The sequence below is a fragment of the Alligator mississippiensis genome, chromosome 3, assembly GCF_030867095.1.
Source record: "Alligator mississippiensis isolate rAllMis1 chromosome 3, rAllMis1, whole genome shotgun sequence".
NCBI lineage: Eukaryota > Metazoa > Chordata > Crocodylia > Alligatoridae > Alligator > Alligator mississippiensis.
In genome coordinates, this window is record NC_081826.1 from 171,870,975 (window position 1) to 171,897,963 (window position 26,989).

Genomic DNA, 26,989 nt, shown 5'->3' on the forward strand with positions numbered 1-26,989 from the left:
GGACTTTAGATCCTAGCATAAGTTAGAGCAGCTTGAAGTCTGCTCTTACTCACTCATGTATGTCCACAATCGGCCTTCTTACAGCAGTGGATTAGGGGGACTTAGTAGTGTCCACACTAAGTTATACAATAGGAAATACAGTCCTTTAAGAGCTGTTATAGAGACTGCATTCTGCCAGGTGATTGCTCAACATGGTTGCCCCCTGTAAATAAATGTACTGATTGTCAGTAAAAATCAGGCTAAAAATGGCTAGCAGTAAAGTCAGTAAAAAAAAATCTGGGACTCAGTAAATATACTAAGTAGTTTCACTTTGACTAAGTGGAGGGGCATTTAGACATGTGCTCCAGGAGTGGGGGGAAGGAGGGGAGTACTTTAATTAGAATGTCTCTGGGAGTTGCTTTGATTAAAGTGCCCAGAGCATCTTGTATATTAGCATCCCCACACTTAAAAATGGCAGCAGGGGCACTTCACCTAAAGCTCATCGAATGAAGGGATGCTGATGTATGAGATACTGGAGTCTGCTGGAGTACGGTAATTACCATGTTCCAGCAGACCCGATTAATTGAGTCTCCTCTGATGTGCTGTAATTACGGCCTTGCTGCTTGTGTATAGGTGCCCAGGGTGACAGAGCACAACAGCACCACCTGGTGTCCAAGTGGGAGCACAGTACCCCACAGGGAGTATTCTCTCAGTCATATGCTGCTGCTGTTGTTGCTGCATCCCAGGCTGCCTGTAATAATTTGTTTACTGCAAATTTTTACTAACAATCAATTTTTAAAATATTTTTACTATGGTTGATGTTAAAATCCAAAATTTGAACCCAGTCCTTCTAACCAGAGCTTGGCAGCAGGGCAAAAGTGTTATATATATCAGTAAAGTGGTAGATCCTCCAAACAGAAGTCTGAAAGCAGACCCAAGAACTGGATCTGATAGGTGTAAACTGAATATAAAACTCTGATGCTATCATAAGCAGGGAGTTTTAATTTGCTTATACCACTGAAAAGGTGTCCTCTCAGTGATAAATTTCAAGCCCATACATACTTAAGCAACTACAGTCCATCTAACACTATCCATGCTGTGGTTAGAGATGCCATTAATGATTGTTGCAGATAATCCAGGGTAAGAAAATGATTCTTCTAATCGTTAGCCATTTCTTCAAGATCAGTATTAGAGAGAGAACATTTTACTGCAAAGATTGATCCAACAGTATATTTCTGTCTTGCTAATTAGTAAAGTTTACAAAAAAGTGACTGTTGTCATCGGCAGAGAAGGGAAGTCAAACTTGTGAAGTACTACAAAGGATCTGCAGAAGTGAAATGTAAAAATATGCAATTGGCTGTCATAGAGAGCATGTGGTAGAAAAAGATGGGGGTGAAACTGATTAGTTCCCTCTGGATATGTTGTGCCTCTGAGAATAGAAAAAGCAGCCACACAGTTCAAAACAGGGCATAAAATGGGTATATCTGGCCCATATGATGGGGATTTTTTTAAATAAAATTGCCTGAAAATTAATTTATTTAAGAAATATTATTTTTTGCTGTATTTTTCCTATTTCTTTCCTAGTCCTTCCACTGAGTGGTGAGTAGATCTGTGTAGAAATTAATATTCCCATGTTATATATAGGAAATACCAAAAATTCAACATGTGTTTTTACTGTTACTTTAAAAATTTAAAAAATATTAAAATACTCTATTTCAACCTTATCACAATACTTTTTGTAACCCGTTTTTTTCAGCATTGGCAGGTTCGTCTGGAAAGCATTGATTTTGATGAAATGGCATTTTCTAAGAAAAAGATCATGCTGTCAGAATATTTTCAACCAGCTCTAGTGGTGAGTAATATTTTTGCTTCTGTGCGCAACAGATTTCTAGTAAAATATTCCAGAATTTAAATACTTATGTATAACATTATATAGATATTCTAGGACTGTAAAATGCAATATTTAAGTTGTTCTTAGTTATTGCTTATCCCGTATAATAAACCGAAGAACACATCAACAACAAAAATACATGTATTCTATCACAACAGCTTTGGATTGTTTGGATTTTTTTTTTTTTTTTTTTTTGCAATGTATAATTTTTGCATTTAACTATTTTTATAGTTCCACAAGAAGCACTGCTGATAAATTAATTGGTCATTTGCCACAAGAAGGTTTTGATAAATCATTCTGTAATTTAGAATAATGTTCTGGATGTAAAACAAGGGAATATGTGCAGAATTTTGTTTCTATCAAAATTAATAGGAATTCTAGCACTGACTTCAGTGAGCTGGGATTTTATTGGATTTTAACTGTAGATTTTATTGCACATACATGTGGACTGTATTTGAGGATGTGTCACGTGTCCCATTCTTTATGTGTCATTTTCTTTTTTTTTTTTTATAGAAGAATTTTGTGTTGTGTTTATATTTGGAGATATTTTATGAAAGATTGTGGTTTGGTTCCAGTTAAAGTTTGTGTTGTGATTGAATATATGGATTTCCTCTGTGTGTGACATCAGGATATTTTTATGTTACCTACCTGGACAATGTAAAATCAAGGAAATTTTGCTCGGTCATTTCCTGACTTCTAAGTATTTGTTGGATGTTACAAATTATGTGGCAGGCAAGGGCGCTGTTGTAATTTAGCAAATGTAACTGTTTGGAAAGGTATGTATGTATGTATGTATTATAAAAATCCCCCTCCACATTGTTCACTTTTGCTATTAGGTTGATAAAAGTAAAGAAGAAATATATTTCAAACGTTAAGTATATGAGGTAGAAGGAATCACTGGCTTATTAGAGGAATGAGCATAGAACAAGGTACTACCTGAAAACCAGTATCTACGTTCTTATTCTGAAAAGATAATTTAACAGTTCCTGTATGTGTTGTCCAGGCACTTGGAGCTTGGATCCCACAGTTGTTTTGTGAGGGTTGTTCCCTGGGCTGAATCTCCTTCCAGAATTGGGCAGGAGGTGGGGAGAGGCAGAAGGTAGAGGGCATAATTTGCACACTGAAGTGGTTTAATTTTGGTATGTGAGCTCCTTATAAATTAAATTACTGTCCTAAATTTATTACTGGTATAAATGGACCCCATTATGTTGCTGTAACTCACTGAATTCACCCTCAGTAGTCCTGTACCTGCTTTCCTCAGTGATGAATTTGTCCTATTTTAATATTTGGCATGATCCTTTACAGCAAATCTCAGTTGTCCCTAGATGAAAAAAAATGGAAAAAAGGGGATATCTTTCTGTGATTCAAATCAGTTAAAACTGATTGGAAAAATGTTGTGAAAATGAAATGTTGATGGAAAGTGGGGACAATTTCCTAAGTCACCCCCAACTCCCCCATACACTTTATAATGGCTTGTCACAATATCCTTTTTCCTCCTCCTCTTTTAGCAAACCTTGCTGTGTTAAGTGAGCTGTCAGTATATAAGCCCTGCGTGATTTGCTGATATGTTGGACTAGGCAGAAAAGTTCTCTGGCTTAGTGCACTTAAGATAAGGGAATGGCTGCTGCTCAAAGGGAATATGCAGAAAGATCCCCCAGTCCTCAGTAAGCCTGTCCAAATTGTCTGCCAGCCAGTGGAGGATGAAATTGAGTTTAGCACTACAGCTTGTACTGCTAAGAGCAGACCAGTGAGTAAATATTTAAAGGATGTAGGCTAAGCTTCTCTATCATTTACCTGTATTTTATTTGGATGACAGGAAGTAGCAGAGTGCACTGCAAAGTGAGATTAGGTGCTTGAAATGAGGTTGTAGAGATTAAATGCTTATTTCCTGAGGAACCCTTCATTATGGTAAAATGGTAGAGGACAGATTTTTGTGAAGAGTTTCCACTTGGCTGCATGATTAAGTGTTCAGGGGACTATATAATTGGTAATATACTTTTTATATTCCCATGTAAATAATTTCTTTATTTAAACCTCACAATGGATAATACTTAAAAACTTGTTGGCCAATAATTCACAGGAGGCACAAAATTATAACAGTATAAGAGAAGGATTAAAGGATGTTATTGCAAGGGATGATTGCTCACTATGGCTTTATTCTAAACAGAAATTTTACTACGGGGACATAATTTGCAAAACAAACAACATGCAGGGGAAATGCAACAGACATTGTGAGTGGGACACGTATGCTAGGAGGTTTTTGATCTGCTTGTCTTCAGGTGAAAACATACAGGAGTAAATGTTTCGTGTTGTGATGTATTGTGGACTGTTCACATATTATTGGCACAAGTCAAACGGTTGAATGATTGGCTCTACTGTGATCTGAATGTTCCTGTCAAGTAGTCCTGTGTATTGCCCATTGAAGAAATCTGTGTACCCAAGTAATTTGGATCAGCAGTAGTAGAGGGCATTTTTGGTATAAGTGTGCTGTGTTGGGTGAAATTTGAATAGCTTCACTGATTCTGGTTTGATTTATGATGCTGAAGATCTTCCCTTTCTGCTGAATTATTTTCATGGAACTCATCATTGTTTATAAGGTTGGGACAGATCATTGGCTCATGTTGGTAGTTGTTACAAGTCCATTGAAGTCAATGGAATGACAGCTGGTACCAGATAAGAATCTGCCCTTTGTTCCAAGTTAGAGATATTTAGGCCTGGCACTCATATAAAAGTTGTGCATGAAAATTAATGACAGACCTTTATTTTCACTTGTTTTCTAAATGTGTTGTGTGATTAAACTGTAACATAACAGGAAAGAGAAGTGGCATTTTTAGAACTTTCCTGTATTTTAGATTAGTTTAAAAAAGGGGGGTAGAGGGGAATGCTGAGATCTCAGTGTAATATATTCAGTAGTAATAGTGCAGAAAGTAAAGAAAAGCTAAGAGAACAAAGTTTAAATATCTCTTTAAATATAAAGAGCAGAAATAATGATTGGAATGGAATCAGTTGCCAAAGTGGGGGCTTAACAAGTTGTTGAACATTTGTTCAGGGCATACACAGAGGCATCAGGATGCCTTGAATTGGAAATATGAGTGAGAGAGGTACAACATATGCAGGGCTTGATTCTTAACTGCTTTGCAGCGTGTGTCGTGAGTTATACCTTTGCAAAATGTATTACATTACCATCCAGATTTTATACCTGTGCAAAGCAAGGGCAAATATACAAGGAACAAAGTAGCAAAGAATAAAGTGTCTGATGTACAGTAGTAGGAGATCAAAAAATATTTGCACTGATTAGATGTAGTCAAATAACTATTTATTTTATATGGAAAACATGGTGATGAAAATGAAAATGTTATTTCTCTTGAATATTTTTGCAGATTTTTGAGCATTTGTTGAAAATAGAAACGAGCAAGCAAAAATAGGCCACTTTTCAGTTTTCAGCAACTGAAAATAAAATCTGCAAAACAGAAACAAATTGTCATGTTGTAATTGGAAAAAAATCTGAAAATTTTCAGCAGAGGCGGACATTTCTGGGGAGTACTTCTGTTTCATGATGAAGTTATTTTTCAGTAAAAAATACTGTCACTCCACTACTGATATTCAGGGTATGAAGGGTATAAAAACAACTGAGTGCCTCTCAGATGGAGATGGATGTTGTTGCACAGCTGATAGCGCTTGCTCCACAGATGTACTGACTTGGGGCACATCTGCTAGCAGGGGAACCCCCCTCACCCTGTTTGCAGATGTGCCCCCCATGTTGGGGAGTGCAGGAATCCCCAGTGCATGTTTGCAAGGTAGGAACTTCTGTGGGATGAAGTCATACACCCGGTGTTTCAGAAACACACCCCATGTTGAGGCGCAGATGGGCACACTGGGGAATCCCACAGGGGATTCCTGTGGCAGTTCTCCACTCCCAGCTTTCAGATACTTGTGAATGAAACCCCCTGCAGGCAATTGCTCTGCTCCCCAACATGTAAGGAGTGACTGCAAGCAGGAGGGGGGATCTCCCATAGGAATCCCCTATAGGTATGCCTGGAGAGCCTGGGGAAATCCTTGCTTTCCCTGCTCCCCCAGACTCACTCCTGGGATTACCAGGGATGGGTCTGGGTGATCAGGGAACCGTAATTTCACTACTTATGGAGAGGCACCCCAACATTTCCTGGCGTGCCTCTCTGTGAGCAGGAAAAACTGGACAGGTGCTCTGGGGGTTTGAGGGGCCTCTGTGTGTGGGCACAAGCAGCTCAGAGTGTGTTTTGCTTCAAATTGGGTTCTGTGCATGTTCTTTGTGGATAATTTCACCCAAATTTATCTTTGGAATTTTGGCTTAATACCCCAAACCTAATAATTTGTTTAACCATTGATTTCTCCTTGTTTTGAAACAGAACTGTAAATTGTTCTATTACAATTACACTAAGGTTTGTTCAGAAGAATTTTGAACCTTGTGATATCTTTTGAATAATCAGGACTGAATTTTCATTTACTAACAAAATCCCAAGTTCCATGAGCTTTCCATGGTTACTAGTTCTGTAGTGAATGTTTTTAAATGTCTACAGACAGCAAAAGATTTCAGGCTTCTTAGGATTCCATTCATGTACTACCTGAGAAGCTAGACTTAATCTAGTATAACGTATGGATGGAGCCTGGGTTACCTTTTCAAAAGAAGGATAGTTTTACCCTGAAGAGAAGGTGAAGTAAGCCTATTAAGAATGTTTCTAGGGTGTAAAATTCTTTGCTCTGAGAAGAAGCCACAAAGGATGATTTAATTTTGATTGGACAGGAGAAATGACCTCAAATGTCCCTGAAAATGATGAGGGATTGGAATCAGTTGCAACAAGAGGGATCTCAGAATACCAAGGACATAATGTTGGATGTTAAAGTCAACTCAGAAGTCATACTGCTGAATTGTTTCATATACTGTAGGCATTTGTTGGCAAGTGAAACTACCTAAACACATTTGTTTCTACGTGGATTCTAAAATTGTCATCCATTCAATTGTCACCTTGAGATTAGACCACAACAATGGGCTCTACACAAGGCTGCATCTCAAATCTATTCAGAAACTGAGGCTGGTACAGATTTGGTAGCTGACTTATTACTCAGCATCTCTCTAAACTATAAACATCTGTCTTCTGCAAACAATGTGGGATCTACTTGTCTAACTAACCACCTGTCTCTTTTTCCTGTACACTGTTACTACCTGTGGTCAACAAGGGCAGCTGAAGCTGCACTGATATCAGAAAAGGGAAAGAGTTGGTAGAGTTTTCTGTCAAGCTTATACTCACAGACTTTTTAGAAGTTGCTACTTTTCCAGGCCATACTGCCTCAGTGAGCGCATCTACACATCGCCCTACGGCGACATAGCGACATGCTACAATGCCGTACGGTGTGCTCCCTGGCGACATAGTGGCGAAATTTACCCATGCACCACGTGCATGGTACAGTAACCACCCTTACTGCACCATACTGTGCCAAAAGGATGTACTAAAGCACTGCGCCATAGCAATGTTGCCACGCGGCAACGTATACATGCGCCCAGTATGTCCTTCTATAGGACATCCTGCAAGTAACACTATATCCCACCCTGCATGTGAGGAAGTGAATGTTGGGTAGAAGTACTGGTAAAGGTGATGCACACTTCTCTGGATTGTTTGTTTGAGAAATGATTTAGTTTCTATTCCATGCATTTTTACATATGGATATTTAATTTGATCTGAGGGAATTGACAAACCTGTTTGTTCATTTAATGTATTTCTTTGAACTTCTGTCATTGGCACCAAGACCACTGGCAGGGATCTTCATTTTACATTGTACAAATTAAATAAAAGGCTTGTGTGAGTCTGAAATGTACACTGAGATTGAAAGATGTTATGAGAAAAGAAGGGGAAGCTCTGAAATAAACTTATGAAAAATGGTTTTTGGGCTTGGTTGCTCTCCCTAGCTAGTATCTCTTTTTCTGTATTTTACTATGTCTACCTTCTCTTCTGTTTTTTGTTTCTCTCATCTTTTTTTTTCTTTTTCTTTTTCTTCCTCTTTTTTTTCTAGATGGAAAATTTACCTAAATGTCAGTCTCATGTATTATTGCTTGTCTTGTAGAATGGCCTGCCTTGTTAAATTATATTATAGTATTAGAGGCATAGAAATGAAAATGAATGGAAATATTTTGTTTCCTACCCCATGAATATAGTTATTTGCATGCCATGAGGATGGTCAATACTTATTCTTTAGTCAACCTTTCTGGTTTGGGTTGTTAATCTGTAAACGCAACTAATTAGTTCTCTTCTCTTTAGGAAAAGCAAAAGCCACTCATTCCAATGGTTTATTATATGCCAGAATGTATATGTTTAAGGATCGATGGCTTTTGCTTATATAATGAGCATTGCATATAATTACATGGTGTACCATAGTAAAGCTGTAAAAATAGAATTACAGTACATGGTGGTTCCTCCCTAGAACACTGTCATTTAAACTGTGATACTAAATTTTCATTTTTAGTAAAAGCATTGATTGTTTTGTTGAACAACCAAAATATAAAGAAAAGGGGAGATCATTGGTATATTTCAGCTGTGACATTTTAAAAGCTTTTGTAGAAGAGATAGGATGAGGACCTGAGGCTTGGTGTGAGATTGGATAACCCAGGTCACTTTATCTTATCTTTTTTTTTTCATTTCTAAGAATAAATAGAGGGCTACATTCAGTTTTGAAATAATGTCCATGTAAGTTACACAGCAGGGAGAAGATGACTGAACAAGATGTTCTGGTATAACTTGTACCAACGTGGTATGTGTAACAAGAATAACTTTCTCACATTTGATATTCTGTCCAGACAGTTATTCAATCCTGGCAAGAAGTGGATCACATTTTTCATTGGCAGTGGCTCATGTGAAGACTGACTTTGATCCCAGGAATGTTGACAACAGTGCAAGCACTGTATAGCATATGTATAGGCTGTTTTTCAGTCAATACTTCTGCAATCTGCCCAAGATTGTAGGAAATGTTATGCTGTGGCTATTTACCCACACAATGCAGAGATGCAAATTCCCGAATGCATTCTGCCAGTTAAAGTGATCAACTTAAATATGACATGTACATTCATCTGCCTTTTATCACAAATGAATTTGGCCCTGGGACTTCCATAGGAACTGCACCCACTCCTCCCAGGCTGAATTTGGGATAGACCCCTGTAAAGGTGCAAAGTGACACAATTCAGTTAAAGTCAGTGGTGGCACTCTGCTGATTTATGCCAGCTGATGATTCGACACATCCTCCTTTTTAAGAACATCTGAGTCCACAAGACAATGGATCCTTATGATGTCAGACTCCACTGCAGTCAAAGGATAACTGTAGTCTGTGTAGACCTGTGCAAGCTAGCATGGGTGCAGATAACATTTTAGCTGCAACAGCACAGGGCTTAGTGTGGGTCATACCACCTGCCTGGGAACCAAGAGAAATACTTACTCTGAACTCTGCACTGCTATAACTACACTGTTACTGATACAGGAGCTAGCTGGCTTGAGTGTGTCTACTGGGCGTGTCTACATTGCCTGGCAGAACTTGGGCTGTTGTTGACAAAATAAACCCCACTTGCTTGCTCCCTCTCAGCATACTAGAAACCAGCCTTTAGTAGAGTAGATGACTTGGTAGCAGTCCCAAGTGACTCAGAGTAGATGTGATCATTCCTTCCCTATAAGCACTACACTCAGGCTCTCCTAAGACAAAAAACCTGAGTACAACCCAGGGTTGTGAACTACCCCCAGCTACTCTCAGACTGTTCACTTTGCTGAAATGCTTGTTTCTGGTGCTTCCAAATTGGAGTCATTGGGTGGGTCTTATTTTTTTGGCAGTGGTCTTGGGTAAGGAGGGTGGCTGTATGCCCTGGGTAAGTTGCAATCACCTCTTTAGCTGCAGTAGAGTTATATCTGGTTTCAAAGGAAAATCTTTTCTTATAGGAGATACCACATGTAATACAGAAGGCAAAGAGGGCAAGTAAGCAAGTTTGCAAGAGCTCTAGGCTTACTGAGCAACTAAAGAATGAAAATCTGTGTTGCAGAGTTTCCTCCCCCCACATTGGTATGGGTAGTCCAGAAATCTAAATTGAAAATTGCAAAGTATTGGCAAGAGACATGTGCAGAATATTATGTATGCATGAAAAAAATGTCTACAACTGGAATACTGATGTAGATAATTACCTGTCTGCCTTTTCACTGCAGAATGAGTGTCTTGACCAGTCAGGATAGTTTAATCAACTTTACTCTCAAGAGTAAACTGCTCCTGTATTATTTGCACATGTAGACATGCTCAGTATGTAGAAGCAAGTAAGTATCCCTTTCACCTTACTCTTGAGAGTAAGTTGAGAGTAAACTACTTGAGAGTAAACTCTCTCAGGCATGTGTCTATACATGCAGAGATATATGAGCTGATTTGCTGAAGAATCTCCCAGCACTGGCCCCACAACAGCAGAGCTAGTGCTGGGAGAGAAGGATCTCCCAGCCCTGGCCTCGTGATCACAGAGTGGGGGCACCCTCCTGCCAGGGCAGGGGGACATTGTCTTTGGTGGCAGTACTCGTCCTGGCAGCAGACAGCTCCTGGGGGCAGGGAACAATCTCCTGCTGCCTGAATGACCGGGAGCACATTTGCTCTGAGTCAGGTGTCTACACGTGCGCTACTGCGCAGTCAGTAATCTCAAATAAATTTGCTACTTGCATTTGCAGGTAGTAAATTTACTTGTGATTAGAACCAATCACTGTACAGTAAGTGTCTGCACTTGTAGGTGCGGATGCTTACTGCACAGTAATTCACTCTACTGTACAGTAAAGAATCTTGTGTAGACACACCCACTGATTTGGAAATGAAGGAGGGTAGCTAAATTCCTTGCTATTTTACCAACTGTGGTCCAGTTACCCATCCGATATTATTTGTCTCCTGCACCATATCTGCCAGTATCTGCAGCCTGTATTTTTCCCAGATGCTTTCCAGGATCTTGTAGAATCATGGGGACACCATGGCCCACGGCCTTCCATTGGTCGTTGTGTACACCTGCCACTGTCACAGCAGCTGCCTTGCAAAATACTTGACAAAGCTGACTGTTTTGAATTCTGTCCCTGTTGCCATTTTACAAACCTGGCTCATGCACTTGGCCCAGAGGAGGAGAAGGACATCTGGCATTCCTCTGTCTCTAGACCATTTTGCTTTTTAGAGCTTGGCCCTTGCCACCTTCTCCCATGTGGAGTTCCAAATAAAATATACATGGCTTTTTGGCTTCTGTGAAAGACTTGTTGGGGGGGGGGAAGCCTAGGATGGTGTGTAGAAGTATTGGCAGTAGTACAGCCTTCATCAGTGCCATGTGCCTCCCACATTGACAGGCAGCGTGATTGCCATAGCCCTAGTCTAGTCTGGCTTTGGCCTCGGTCTTTTCGCATGTTCTCTGCCCCATCAGCTCTGAGTCAAACTTCCCCCTGAGGATTTTTACCCCCTCATGGGGGGGCCATAGGTGACTGGTAGGGGGTGCACAGGGATGCACATGCCCCCACTGATGGGGCTGGTGCCCCCCCAATGGCCAACCCTGATGCTGTTGGTAGGGCTGGCGCCCCCCCCGACAGGTCCACAGTGGCCACACTGTTGGCGGCTTCTGCAGGTGCTCTCCCAGATTCAGGAGGCACCAGTCACTTGTGGGGGATGGAAACCCCCAGGGGTGACTGGTCCCCGAGCTCACCCAGGACTAGACAGGTGCTTTTGCTCACATTGAGCTTGGCCTCTGCTGCTTCTCCATATACCTGGGTGTGTTGTAGTGTTCTTTCCACCAACCCCTTGTCCCTGCATATAATGTTCAGGTTGTCCATGTATGCGAGGACTTTCGTCTCTTCCCTGTTGCTCTCAGGGACCTTCACACCCCTGATCCCAGGGTCCTGCCTGAGCTGCTGTGTTAGTGGTTCTGTTGTGCAAATGAAAATGGTTGGGGAGAGCAGGCAGCCCTTCCTGACACCCAACTCCACCGTGATTGGGGGTGTCAGGGACCTGTTCACCAGTACCCTGATGCTTACGTTGGTGTATAGTGCCTTTATTCAGGTGACAAAAGTTGCAGGGACTTCTATGTCTTCAGTGTCTCCAGTAGGAGTCTCTCCAGTAGTTTTCAGCGTCTCCAGTAGGAAGTGATGGGATACCTAGTCATAGGCCTTTTCCAAGTTGAGGTTCAGCATGGCAACATTTCTTGTTGGTACTGTAGCACATCTTGCAGCTGCATCAGGGCATTGTGGATCTGTTGCTCTGGCACCGTGCATGCCTGGTCCTTATGGATCAGTGTGCCTATAACAGACTTAAAACACTCAGCCAAGACTTTGGCCATTAGTTTGTAGTCAAAGTTAAAAAATCTTGAGTTTTTGAAGACAGTTCTGAGTATTTTGAGAAGTTCACCAAAAGTCTGTAGTTCATGGTTTCTTTGGCCTTGTCATTATGGGGAAGTTGATGTGCATTTACAGGGCAACCACATCTCCGCATTCCATAGTCTAAGCAGATTAATTATTTGTGAGGTAAAAATGGGACAGAGTTTTACCATGCATCAGCTGCTCTTGCAACTGACTGGTGTGCATGCTCTTAGTGCAGGAACACCATGGATAAGTTTCTATTTACCAGGGGGCAAGAGTATGCACACAGGTAGCTACTGCATGATCAGTGCCTGCCCCATGTACTTTAAAGAAAATAATTCATTTGCCCAAAAGCTTTTGTATCCACAGGGGAGTTCCTAAAAGTTTCTTAGCATGCTGTAAACTTCTGGGTAACCAGCCACATCTACCCATTCATTAATGCCCAATAGTTACTACACATTAAGTTTAGTGCCTGGTTAACTAAGTAGTAAATCATGGCACAGTAACTAGAACTACGTCACAGTAGCGCTGGGGCACAGCTTTTTAGTGACGCTTACTGTGCAGTAACATATAAGCACGGTTTTTGCCTGGCACACTACTGCACAGTATTATTAGGCTACTACGCAGTTAGTGTCTCATGTAGATGCACCCAGTGTGCGTATCTATATGAAATGCTATGTTGCTGCTATGTTGCAATGACAGGCACAAACCATGATGCATCAGCTACGTTACCATAGTAGTGTGCTCCCTTGCTATAGTGCATTGCTGCATCAACGTACTGGCTAAAAATAACTGTGTACCACTGACACAGAGCAGTATAGGTTGTTACTATGCTGGTAATAAAAATTTAAAAATACATACATGCACACAGCTAAATTTAAAAATACACACATGCACACTTTTCCGTGTGTGTGTGTGTGTGTATACACGCTATACTATATATATTAGTGCAAGCTCCCCAGGCAGTGCCCCAAAACCTAACCCTACCTGCTGAAGGCCTCCCATATAAAAAGGTCTTATAATGCTTCTGGAAGATGTCCATGCTCGGGCTTTGATCGACCACAAGGGAGAGGGAATTCTGGAGCTGAGATGTGACTATTGTGAATGACTTCTCACATGTAGAAGTCATGCTAACTTGGCCCACAGATTATATTTGCAGAAGGTAGCTTTTGGCTGACCATGGGGATCACAGTGGAGCATAAGGGAGAGGGCGATCAACTAATTGACAACTGTTAAGATTCTCTCCTATCCAGGCCAAGCAGATTAGCTTCAAGAGGGAGTGCAGTGGAGACTGACCTGACATTTGTCCAGGCCTTGACTCTCCATTCCGTGCTTCTGATTCAGTGTGTATAACTTTCTTGCCTCTTGGAACAAAAGACTATATAACTTTATGCTCCTCTTGGTCTCCTCTTGGAGTAACTAACACTGCACTGCCCTAGGAAGGAAAATACGAAGTGTTCATGCCTCTTAGAAGTGCTGTTCTTTGATGAAATGTTAAACCAAACTCCTTTCTCCCTGTCTCTGGTTCAGGAACTGCTGCTTTGACCTTTTTTAAAAGGTTTGGGGATAATTCCTTGTTCTGACTGACTTTCTCTTTTTCATTAAAACAGGTCCTACTGCCAAAAGTTATGTTCAAGCTTGTCAGCAAATGTGCAAAGGCTGGTACATTTTACATTTGTTTGCATTAATAGCATCTAATAGCTTTTGAGATCACTTTGGGATGCTCTGAGTATGAAGGGTGCTTTATCAAGCCTGCTTCTATCCTGTTTGGTTCTAACATCTCTCCCTCTAACTAACACTTCAGCACTCACTTCTCTGATAATTCCCTTTTCCTTTGACCTTTTCTGACTCAAGTGCATCGAACCACTTGAGGTGTAGTGACACAAGCTAGCCTCAATAAATTTCAGGGCTACAAGTAGCCTGAAAACACAGATCCTTTCCCTTTTTTTAAAGGAGGTTTCATCTCCAGTGGATTGAATGAATTCCTCTCTTAGAAGTGATGTTTCTTTTACATTCTGTAGCTAACTTTGTGTGCGAGAGGGAGGGGAGTGTGTGTTGAATGCCTAAGTCATTTCTCCTTTTCTTGTGGCTTTTCTCCAGTCTTGCTAGGGGTGGGGTTAGAAAAGATTTCTAGATTAAAATACAGTTATTACCTTTTGATGTAATGGCAAAGATTAAAAACACTTGAATGTAGCTGAGTTGCAATAGACACAATTGAAAAAACTTCATCACTCTTGTGCTGTCTTTAAGTGTAATGATTAATGTACCATTGCAAGATGATATATATGCCCATAGATTACTGTTTGAATTACTGTGCCTGCTTTATGACTTATTGTTTGGCCGAGATCTCTGAACATTTTATTTAAAGATCAGTGAGGGATTAAAGCACTGCTTTTTTTTCTTCTCAGCAAGACTTTAAAACAAAAAAAAGGTGAGAGAGACCACTGATGCTGAGCTGAAATTAAGCACCTAGAATCAAATCAGTCACTTGTCACTGAAGCTTATGAAAACTTTAACACATGCATTAATGGTAAACAAACTCAAGAAACAGAAAAAAAGATCATTCTTACGACCAATGTGAATAAGGTTGTATAGGGCACTGTATTTGGTGATGTTGGTGTCAAGAACACAATCTTATTCTATGAAGTTATGTAGGGACCCAGGAAAAAGGCTGTTATAAACTGGGGGTTTTTTTTAATGTTTTTCTCGGGTTTTGTATTGTGGGACTAATGGGAAAGAATTTATGGACAATATACAGTATGGGAGTCTCAATGTTTTACCCGTTTTTGTAGGAAAGGAATCTCTACTTTACAGGATCAGGAAATCTCTGCAGAGAATTAGGTCAGGTGAGGCGTCTTCAAAAACTTTAATTCTAAAAATTCATTGTGATTGGTTGGAATATACCATACCAGTATATCTGGCAGGACAGATGAAATTTTAAGGCCTCAGGATGTATGGTGTACTTGTAACTTTGAAACCAGAATGTCCTGATAGTTAAATAAGCATGGGAGCTATGCCATACTTTTAGGCCACTCTGGGTTATTTTGTTTGTTTTTTGCTTTCTAATTTGGTTTCTCTTTTGTTTCTTTGGATAGGAAGGTAATTTAAAGCATTAACACTAGTTGTATTACAGGTGTCTGTGAAGGGGTTGTTTTGTGAATCCCGTCTCTGTCAATGAACATTTTGCTGAAAGTATTTGTGTAGTTAGACACTGAGCACTAAATTAGGGTTACTGTTTATCCTGGAGGACTTTGTACTGGCTTCCTTTTGAGGTTGAAGTTCAAGAGTCTTCATTGGATGCTATTGACTCATTAAAATAAAGGGGCTAGATCTTTAGTTCATGTAAATAGTTGTAGTGCCATTGTCTTCAACAGACCTAAGACAGTTTTGGCAAACTGAGGATCAGGGGAAGAGGAGATGCCAGGTGTTTAGAGGAATCCTACTTTTTTGCAACAATGGAACATTAATTTTCCATAAATATTTATCTAAGATGTTAATGATAAGAATAATAATAGACATGGTAAAGAAATTATTAGGAAATGTCTGTGGACAGTGAATTATGAATTCATGATTCTGGAAGCTATGCTTATCTAAATAGAACAAAATAGTAGCAGGTGATATTTCTGTCTAATTAAAACTAACTCATTTTAAGTTTTGAATGTTCAGTTTTAGTCATGGGCAATCCATGACTAAAAATTATTTACAGGAGTATTCATTTAATATATTTGATAATTAATACATTTTAAAAAATCATAAGCTCTTTACTAAATTCAGAGTGGAATTTTCATTCCATGTGAAATTCCAACATTTCAAAAATTTTTACTGTAAATAAAAGAAATAACATTTTGAAATTTGAAATGAAGCATAAATTAAAAAACAAACAAACCTGACCTAATTGAAACATTTCATGTTGATTTAAAATTGTTTCATTATTAGGTGGCTGAAGCATCTTAAAATGTAAATGGACATAAAATGAGAATAAAAGAAAACAAGAACTTTTAATGAACAAGTCAAAGTGATCTCAATTTTTAATGAATTTGAATTTTTTTCCTTAAAATGTTATTGAAATTGATATTCCCATGAAATAGTATTTTGACAAAACAGCATGTTCTGGTGGAAAATAGTTCTTAAGGAAATCTTTTGTTTTGTTTTTAACCAGTCCTGCTGTTCACAGATTTTCAGATCAAGGACTCTTCATTTCATTGAATGATCCAGTAGAAATTCTTTGTTTAAATTTCATCTTAACCCCAACCTCTCTGCATTCAGGGGTTAAAATGAAACCACGCAGTTTGATATTATGGATCATCAGTCATGTCAACCAGGGGTTAAGCTGTCTTTTGGGGAGTGAGGATATGGGCTAGCTTTACAATTTATGATGTCCAAGGCAAGACTCATATTGTACAAGATTATAGTGGCCTATTGGGAATGAGGCATGGGAGGGATTTTAGCAGAGAATTTAGTACCTCCAAATGAAAAGTTTAGGATTTCACATCACTTAAATAGAAAAATGTCAATAGAAGGTGGTGTAATGGCTCTGCATCAACGCAGCAATTCAGATTGTTCATATAACCTGTAATTGCACATGGGTCTAGGCAGATTTAGAATTTGGGATGAGAAATTATTTTTTGCCAATAGTATACCCATTCTCTGGTGAATTTAGCCTTTTTTCCTATTGGAGAATTATCCATTAACAGGTGTTAACCCTCCTCACTTACAATTTTTCAGCATTATAGGTTAATATATTACCTCATGTGCATTATTTATGAACTAGTCATGTTAAAAGAAACTGTTGTGTGCCATTTAAATTACCTGCTTCTGCTTCCCAAAGCAAGGGCTGAAACTTAAACAACAAGGGATCAGCACTTATATCATGTATTCTGAAAATTCTTGTCAACAACTGCTTATGATTATTTGCTATGGAGAACAGAAATTCTCTATCAGTTCTGCAAATAATAGCTAAGTGACATGAAAACATGGCCAAATTGCAAAACATTTCAGAATTTTCATTTTTTACCTATATTTCCCCTTCCTTTTTGTCCAGCTAGCAACTGACATTGCTCACTTAACTTAGAGGAATCTTTTGTGTCTTTGCAGAGCTGGCAGGAGTGCCATAAAGTGGGCTCAGGGGTAAGGAAGGACACCAGCATTTGCTTTTCTGTGATAAAAGTCAGGCAACCTGCTTTACTGATATGAATCAACCATCCCAGGTCTTCATCCAGCCCTCAGATGTTACAACCAAAAGGAAATAGCCTTTTGAGATTAGGTAACCTGACAATATCTGCTCCATGGCTGTGCTTGGGAGCTCTCCTGTTTATTGGCATTGCAAAGTGATCAGCTTTCTTGGTAGCCCCCAAATTTCAGGAAGCCTGGGTCATGGACTTGGTCTCACACACATCTCTCTGAAAGGTGATGTGTGGATAGAATCATAGGAAAGTAGGACTGGAAGGAAGGCCATCTAGTCCAGCATTTCTCTAACTGTGGGTCATGACCCAAAGGTAGGTTGCAAGAATATATGAAAGAGTCATGAACAAACTTTAAAAAATGGATTAACAAGCTTTAAGAATGGATTTCTCCTTTAAAGTGCCTGCTTGGGGCCTGCTTGGGATGAGGGTGCTCAGGCAGGGGCCAGCGTGTGCATGTGTGCATGCTTACATGCACACGGCAACCAGCCAGCATGGAGAGCAGCTCCTTCAACTCCCTGCAGCTAAGTTTATGGGTCAGGAGGAGGAGTAGAGGATATAACTGACATGTCAGGAGGTGGGTGGGGGGCACAGGCAACACTGCCTGCTACCCCACCTCTCTGGGGTAGGGTCATGACCCGAAGGGAGTGGCGGCAGACAGTGGTCATGGCGGTGGGGCAGAGCTGAGGCCCAGTGTGCGAGCAGCTGGCGGTGGAAGAAGAAGAGGGCAGTGTGGTCCCCCATCCCCATTCATTACTCCTTGCACTGCTGGTGGCATGGCTGGTGCAGGAGTTCCTGTGGCAGTGGCAGCAATGAGTCTCACTGCCCCACTCTGCCTTCCTGCGTCATGTCCTGCCCACTGGGCTGTGGAGGCAACTCCTGACCATACTGGTCCAGCCAGGGCGCAGCCCTGTGCCCACTGTGGATCCACAAATCTGGGGTGAGCATCTGGTCCCCCATGCCCCACACCCCCCTACCACCCTACACACCCACCCCCTGCCTCCACACACTTGAGGTCTGGGGGTAGGAGGCAGTGGGTTGGGAGTGAGGGGCACTGGCAGGGCCAGGGACCTGTTTCTACTTAAACTATTTACTGGAACAGGACTGGCCATTGTTGTTTAAAAATAGGTCCTGGTACAAAAAAGGTTAAGAATGACTGATCTAGTCCAACCCCCTGTTCAAGGCAGATACACTTCTATCCAAACCATCCCCTTCAAGTGCTTGTGTAACCTATTCCTAAAACTCCACAAACAACTCTGTTGAACAGATACAAGACATATAGCTCAAGGACATCAAGAAAAGCCTAACTCAGTGGTTCCCAAACTTCTGGCCTTCTGGACTGAATGGGTGGTGCGGGGTTAGTCTATGGGCCAGATCCTGTGTGGAGTCAGTCTGTTCATGTGAGTCCGTATGCTGGCCACAATCCATGTTCCTGGATCTGCCAGTGCTCTGGCCCAGCCACATGAGCTGGCCCAATCCTGCACACCTGGATCCAGCCATGCAGCAACCTGACCCTGCCCACCCAAATCTGGTGTGATTTGGTGCACGGGGACATGTTATCTGACACGTGGGGCTCCCCACCGTTTTGCAAATTTGGCAGCAGAGGAGCAGCTATTAACACTGCCAGTGCTCTCCCACATCAAATTTCTGGCTCCTTTGGGAGTGTTGTGGGCATAGAGAGGAGTTACGAGGATGAGAGGGAAGATACAGCCTGCCTTAGAGCAAAGGGAAGAGCCCCCATTCCCTTTCAACAAACCTTGGTCAGGAAAGAAGCTTATGAGGAGGGCAGCCCAAGAGAAGGCTCTGTTTAGTTCAGAGCAGCTTCTGGGAGGGCGGAAGTGCAGGGTCATTTATCCATCCTTCTTTGATGGGGAGAAGTGATAGTAAAATGGGGACAGGATAGGAAAATCCTCGGGACTCTGAGGATCCCACCTCCCAGAAACATACAACTAAAGGCAGAATACAAAACTGAAGCAATATAAATGTCAAATCTTCCAATATTAACAGCTAGTGATGACAATGCACATCTTAAAGGACAAAGAGCCAACAGGAGGGAAAGAAAGAAACCCCCCCCACCTCACAAGAATCTGATAAGTGGACTATATTAAAAAAAAAATCCCTGCAATATGGCTGCAGTGAAAGGGGTATTCGTCCAGGCTATGAACTTCTTTACTCATCCTCTCAGTTTGTAACATTTACTGTAATTTTTTCTTGCCCAAGGAAAAGGAAAAAGCCTCAATAGCCCTTTCTGAGACAATTCACTTTGAAAGTTTCTTCAAGGATGAAGTGCGATGATTCCTTTCAAATAAAACAAATGAGTGTGCTGTCCCTTTCCAGGACTTACTTCTTGCCCTTTCCTGCCTTACTGTTCCCTCCTCTGCCTCTTGGCAGTTCTCTGCCACCATATATGATGCATTAATATATGTACGGTTTAGAGAAAATCTTGTCAGATAAGACTATTGTCTTGTTCACATTTTAGGTGCCAAAATCTTTGCAGTTCTTGAATCTGAAAACTTCTGGGATGTCACTTAACTGACAAGGTGGCCCCCAATCACTGGTTTTATTTACTGTGGTATGTTAATGAATAGACTGTGGACAGGAATGCATAATTTTGTACAGAAGGCAAAAAGCATCTTCTAAACACAAAGGAGCTGCACCAGAGAGGTTTTTTTAAAGACAGTTAAACGTGATGGATTCTTTTCTTTTTCCCTCCTGAATTTATGAAGATAGATTGTTCTCTTTGGTTGTTTGTAGCTAGGTTTGCCTTGTGTATCTGAGGGAAACTTTCACATCCACAGGATCACTTTGACTGCTGTTGCCCAATGACAGGAAAAAATGGCTTATGTATGACTAGTGGTAACTGTGTGGGGATCTCCAAGTACACATTGTATTTCTGTACAGGACCATATACTGTTCAACCATATACTGTTAGTGTAGTCTGTTGGGTGGATAATTTTACAGTGAGACGAGGTAGTAATTTTTCTGTCTTGCCATTACTGGCATATATTTTAGCTGGAACTTGAAATCTCAGTGTCCACAATTTTAATGAAGAAGATTGTGGATAAATAGTAATACAGGAATTGCTATAATATTCTTTCATGTCTTCTCACTGATTCAGTTCACCGCTGAGTTTCCAGTACAGCTGATACAGGGAGGATTGACAATAAGGGTGGTGTAGGGTTTTTTTGTTTTTTGCCAGGGGGGAAGGGGTTGGTATTTGAGCTTGATTTTCAACTTTTTTTCTAACTCAAAATGTCTATTCAAGCCTGAATGCACACACATACCAACACAGGGAGAAAAAAATGGCTTTACTTTGCTGATGATAGATGTGTGGATCATTGGATATGCAGATCACAGAAGAAAGCCATTCTGCTTAGCTCTAATTCCATCAGGATCATTTACCTTTTGAAGGATAGAAAAGAATGAATTGAAGATCAGAATCATCAGCCTTATTTGGCTTCATCCAAGATTTATGGCAGCTGCTTTCAAGGGCAACTAAAACCAGCTGCAGAATTCACATCCACACTACTTTCTTCCTTTTCTTTCAATATTTTATAAATGTTACAGGCAAAGTCAACCTTTGGGGACATTAAAATTAAACATTCTTTTTTTTCTCCTTCTCCCTGAAGCTTCAGTGAGAACTTGTATCGATAATCACTCTGTTTAGTAGCCTCATAGCCATTACCTCTCTCTTTCCCTTTTGATTTGTAGCCATGGGGTTTTACATATAGTTTACCATCCATTTGCTAAGCACATCTATGATGCTGGGTTTTCCTTTTTTTTTTTTTTTTTTGTTCCAAAGTGGAAAGCATTAAACTTTGATTTTAAGATGTTAATGCTATAGTGCCCATTTATAGTCAGCTTTTGACTTGAATTATTTTTTTAAATAAACATCCCAGCCAGATGAGTTAGGTATTTGAAATGTAGATGTATTGTACTTAAATTAAGTGCTTTGACACAGAGCACAGAAAGATCTGATATTTTTTTAAGTGGGCTCTTTCTGTGGCCTCTCTGGGAGTAAATAAGGTTGCTTTGCTTTATCTTAGATGCTTTCATTAAATTTGACAACAAGAAATATATCTCGCATCCATATGATAGAGGAGGACTATACAAGTGAGGCTTATATAGTAACTCACAAATTATCCTGAGGATCAGGCATTGTGGGCAAAAATTGATAAATAAAATTAGTTTTCTATTTGCAAGGTGCTTAAAACTTCTCTTTTGAATTAGTTACTCTTAAAGTCTGAAAAAATTTGCAACCTCTTGGGATAATTCTTACAACACCTGTTGGACCTAATTTGATTAAACTTACTCAATTATCAAACACTTATTTATTTGAGAAAGCCTTTTGAATTTGGTGGTACAGCTTGTGTGAATAACTGCTCAGCAGTGCAGGTAAGAGTCAAATAACCCTGGGTTTGATCATAAACAGACTCTAAGATCAGGTAAAGCTGTCCTGCCTTGGTCTCCATCACTGTATTACCCGGTGCCCCTTTTATGTGGGTGTACAAATGTTTTGCTGTTATTTGTTCCTCATTTGCTGAATCTGCTGTAATTGAAGAGTTCCTGTATTCTTATGGAGAATAAATGTAGAGCCCTAATACAGTAATTGATATTTCAGACTATAGCCTCTAAATGTGTAAAACTGTATGTGCACGTACAGGAATGTGATGCAGTGATATTGGAGAGCCTGAAAAAAATTTGTATGCTTAGTGGCAGCATTTCAAATGTGCAACATACTTTATTCCAAGTCTAAAGGGCATATTAATCTGGATGATTGAACTATTGCCTTCAGGGGAGATCTGGGGTGGGGAAAGAACTGAAGGGTTTGTTTAGGACCAGTATTAGATGATATGGTATATGTCTGGAATGTTCATGTGGAAAGCTGAGTGGGTGAAAAGGATTTGGTCCAGGGCAGATCCAGATGGGGTGCAGTGGCACAGCTGCACTGCTCTTTCAGACTGGACTGCACCTCAGGAACCTTTTTTAAGTCCCCAAAAGAGGTAATCTCCCTACCCCCTTTTCCTCTGTGTACATCCATCCTTTCTCCCCACTCTGCTTCCTGCCACTGCTGCTTTTCTCACTCTCCTGGGGGGCAGGGGAAGTGGTATCTGTCCACTCTAGCTGGGCTGCTAGGGACAGCAACAGCTGCAGCAGCAGTGGTGGGAGTGCAGGTTACCTCATCCTCCACTGTCCCCTGGAAGAAGGCATGGGGAGGGGAAACCCCGCCGTTCATCACCACTGCTGCTGCCATTGTCCCCAGCTGAACCCAGTCCCACACAGCCTGGCTGAAACAGGAGCAGTTTTGGAGGTTCCTCTACCCTCAGAACAGCAGGAAATATAGCAGGGGCAGGCACGGGTGGGAAAAGAGACAGGAAGGCATGTGCCTCTGAACATGTAGGGGAAGGAAAGGTTCTTACCTGCTTTGGGGATTTAAAAAGTCCCTGGAGGGTCCTGCTGCATGATCTGCTGGCATTGGGGGGAGGAGGAGGGGAGGAGGAGGGGAGGGGAATGATATCACCCCTGCGGTGCAAGCTGCTGCTCCCACACCCCACTTTCTGAAATCCTACATCTGCTATTGTTTGGATCCATTAGACTGAATTTGGATATGACACAAAGGTGTGACTGCAGCTTAGATTACTCTCTTTTTTCCTTAATACAGAGAAGTGCTCTGCTCTCTGGCCTTATGTTTGCTGCCTGTAGGTGCAAAAGGATTTTACAGCAAGACTAATATTTTGGAAACATTATATTGAATGAGAGCAAGCTGGCAAAAATATAAAGCTCTTTTGGTGAAATTGGAGCTAAGATTGGCTGAAATTGAATTGCTGAGCTGAGTGGGAGAGAGAAATATTGAGACCATGCTAGAGAAGGAGGAGGAAAATGGGGGCAAAATCAAAAAGACTGCTACAGCTGGGATTGTTAGGGCTGGGAAAATTAATGGTGTAATGAAGGCATGAGAAATCTAGATTCAAAGTAGTTTGCCTGTGAAGGAATTCATTGAAACTCGCATGCATCCAGGGGGCTGAAATCACTTTGAAACATTCTCTTCAGTAATCATATATTCCATTTATGTGCCATTCTGGAACAGTTCTGCCAGATCCAGAACCTTCTGCCAGTTGGGGGCTTCTGTACCCGTGTCAAGATACTGTTCATATCCTACAATACAAGATGCACTGCTGTGGTTGGGTTTCTTTAGCAAATCACTTGTGCATGCCAGCAGGACAAGACATGTGGGGAGCAGGAAAAGAGGGAGAAATGAGCTGATATAAACAGTGAGAGGAAAAACAAAGTCCAGCAACAGGTAAAGGGAAGAAAAGAGATATAGAGATAATAAAAAGCCATCCTGCTAGAACTAGTCTCTCTTGAGAACTATAGGCAATAAGGAATGGGAAGTGTTAAAAATATGTTTCTCCAAATTTTTCTTTTTGGACAAAAAGTTGCATTTTCACAACAGTTGCATTTTTTAAAAGAAAAAGTCTGTTTTTGACAAGAAGGACCAAAAAAAAAAAAAGTTTTTTTGATGAAAGCCTAAAATATGCCAGAAAACATTTTGATGAAATATGTAGTTTTAACTATTTTTTGGAGGCGGAGAGGAGCCTCAAAGGTGATTTAAAAAAAACAACAACAAAACTTCGCATCAGAACTGAAGCTCTCATCAACTGGTTGTTGAATATCAGGCAGAGGTGCAAGTCCAAAAGACAAAGTAAAGTATATGTCTACCTGTTATTACTTCTTTTATCTATAATGATGGTTGAGTTGGCTTCAGTTGTTTCTACTGAGCAAAGAGGTGAGACAGCTAAACTTCATCTTTGACCCCTATATAAGGAGTTGAAGGGGAAGATGTTTCCATGTTACTTACAAATCAAGGACCTGTCTACAAACTGATTTAGTGCCTGCTGATCGCCTACTGTGCAATAAGATAAATGATACTGTGCAAAGTGTTACTAGAGATGGAATTTGTATTGTGTGCACATACAAAAACGTCTGGAATACTAAACAAACAAAGACAAGAAACAGATGCCAGTTCAAGGCATATGGGCCAGGTTCTGTTTTCAATAATGCAATGGACCCCAATAGGTGTTTTGGGCATCCAAGATGCTCTCCTCTCTTGATTCTGTTTATTTCAAAACGTTACTTGTTTCATGTGATTGACTAGGTAGTTAAAGTGAAACTGTGCACTGGAATAGAAGCCCTCCCTAACTGTGGGGGCTTTGATCTCCCCCACCCCCATGTCCCTTCCCTTCCCTCTCTGTCCAACACAACAGACTTACCAGCTGGAGGCAGTTGTGTCCAGCATCCGTGAGGACTGCTTCCTGTTTAGTCTATGACCGAATCTCTGAATCACACCAAATCTTTTCTGAATCTATTTGGAAATTTCTGATTCTATTTGGACCTTGTAATTGATCTCCTGATTTGATCTGGATTTGGAGATTTGGCTGCCGAATTGGGCTGAATCTCCTCCGAATCAAATCGGCTACTGAAACTTCACACAGCCCTACTGGAAATGCTGAGTAACCCTGCCTGCTCAGACGTGCTCTGTTAATCTGTGTGTGTTTGTGTATGTGCTTAACTGATTTGGTAGCTGGAGGAATTCAGCCCCATTGAAACTAAGCCCTGCAAGGTAGCTCCATTGAGGGTGAGGACTTGCACAAGGGACAGATCGAGCTCCGTATAGAAACACAAGTGACACAAGCAGTACATTGATAGAATTGCAGAGAACCCATAAACGTAACTCTAATATATGAACGCATCCCAAAGGGACAGGCAAATCTGGTAACAGGATGTCACAGTGGGTCTCTGCTATAGGGCACTAAACCAGGAGGAGGAGGTGGATGATGTCTTCTTTGAACAACTAATGGATGCTTCTAAACTGCAGGACTTGATTCTCCTGGGGGACTTTAATTACTATGACATCAGCCAGGAGGGAAACACAGCAGTCCAGGAAATTCCTGCAGTATGTTTGGGATAACGTTTTACAACAGATGATGGAGAGGCCAATTAGGGGGAAGCTCTTTTTGACTGGTGCTCACAAGCAGAGAGTAATTGGTTGAGAATGTGAAGGTGGAAGGTAACCTGGGTCACAGTGAGCACAAAATAATAACATTCAAGTTCCTGAGGGGAAGAAGGAAGGACAGCAGCAGAATAAAGACACCCGACTTAAAAAAAAGCAGACTTTAACAAATTCATTCTGGTGGCTAAGGTGCTCTGGGAGGCAAGTGCAAGGGGAAACGAGCCCAGGATTGCTGGCTGCACTTTAAGGAGGATACAGTAAAGGTATAGAAGCAAGGCATCCCAGTGCTACAGACTAAAGGGAAGTGCAAATACGAGACTGGCTTGGCTAGGCAGCAATCTCTTCAGTGCATGAAAACTCAAAAAAAAAAAAAAAAGAATCCTAGAAAAAGTAGAAACTTGGTCTTAGTACAAGGGAAGAGGATAAAAGTATGGCATGGGTATGCAGGGAAAAAATTGGGAAGGCCAAGGCATGATTAGAAATGCAACTGGCAGTGGACATAAAAGGGAATTTGACTAGTATGTCAAGGGTAAGAGGAAGACCGAAGAAACCATAGGACCTTTTTGGAATGCAGAAGGCAAACTAGTTACAGATGATGCAGAAAAGGCTGAAGTATTTAATGCATTATTTACTTCAGTCTTCATGAATGACCTAACCAGGTAAGCACTAAGGGGAACACATGCCATCAAGGCAAAGGGACACCAAGAGTACCCACTGGGGGGCTAAAATGTCTTTACACAAATGCCAGGAGTATGGGGAACAAGCAGGTGGAACTCACACTCCTGCTTGCTAGCATGTAGTATGACCTAATTGGTTTAACTGAAACATGGTGGAATTCTACGCATGATTGGGTGGTAGACATTGAGGGGTACAGGTTATATAGATGAGACAGAGTGGGGAGAAAAGGCGGGGGTGTAGCTCTCTATGTTAAGGAGCAGTACACATCTTCTGTCATCAGGGGAGGAGGGGAATACTGAGACATGTGGGTCAGGATCCAGGGGGGGCCAGGGGAGAAAGACTTGGTAGTGGGGGTCTACTACAGACCTCCTCACCAGGCCGACGAGCTAGATGAGGTATTCTCCAAGCAGCTTTCAGATGCCATACAGGTGAGGGAGGCGGTGGTCATGGGGGACCTAAATTACCCGGATATCAGCTGGGAGGAACAGGCGGCCAAAACAAGCTGCTCAAGGAGGTTCTTACACTGTGTGTAGGACCTTCTCTTTACCCAGATAGTGTCTAGTCCCACCAGGGGTAGCGACTTGCTAGACCTGGTCCTAGCAACAGGGGATGATCTCATGGGGGACCTGCAGGTACACAGTAACCTGGGTAATAGTGACCACCACTTGGTAGAGTTCACTATCCAGCGAAGGGTGACAAAAATATCCAGTGATGCTAGAGTTTTAAACTTCAGAAGGGCCAACTTTAGTAAACTTAGGAACCTAGTTAGTGAGGTGGCAGAACTCAAGAGCATCGAGCTAATGGAGGTCCAAGCGGGTTAGAAGTTTCTCAAGGGAGTGATCCTTGGGGCACAAAAGAAGTCCATCTCCTTATGCAGGAAAGGGGCTAG

At 41.2% G+C, this 26,989-nt stretch overlaps 1 long non-coding RNA gene across 1 annotated transcript in view; it reads left to right on the forward strand.

Moving 5' to 3' along the window:
* The first annotated feature begins 1,188 nt into the window (after positions 1-1,188).
* Positions 1,189-26,989, forward strand: part of LOC109283969 (uncharacterized) — a 282,985-nt gene continuing 257,184 nt past the window's right edge. Inside the window, exons 1-2 of the long non-coding RNA XR_009460938.1 lie at positions 1,189-1,318; positions 1,736-1,831. This is a non-coding gene — a long non-coding RNA (uncharacterized LOC109283969). The remainder of the gene's footprint in view (positions 1,319-1,735; positions 1,832-26,989) is intronic.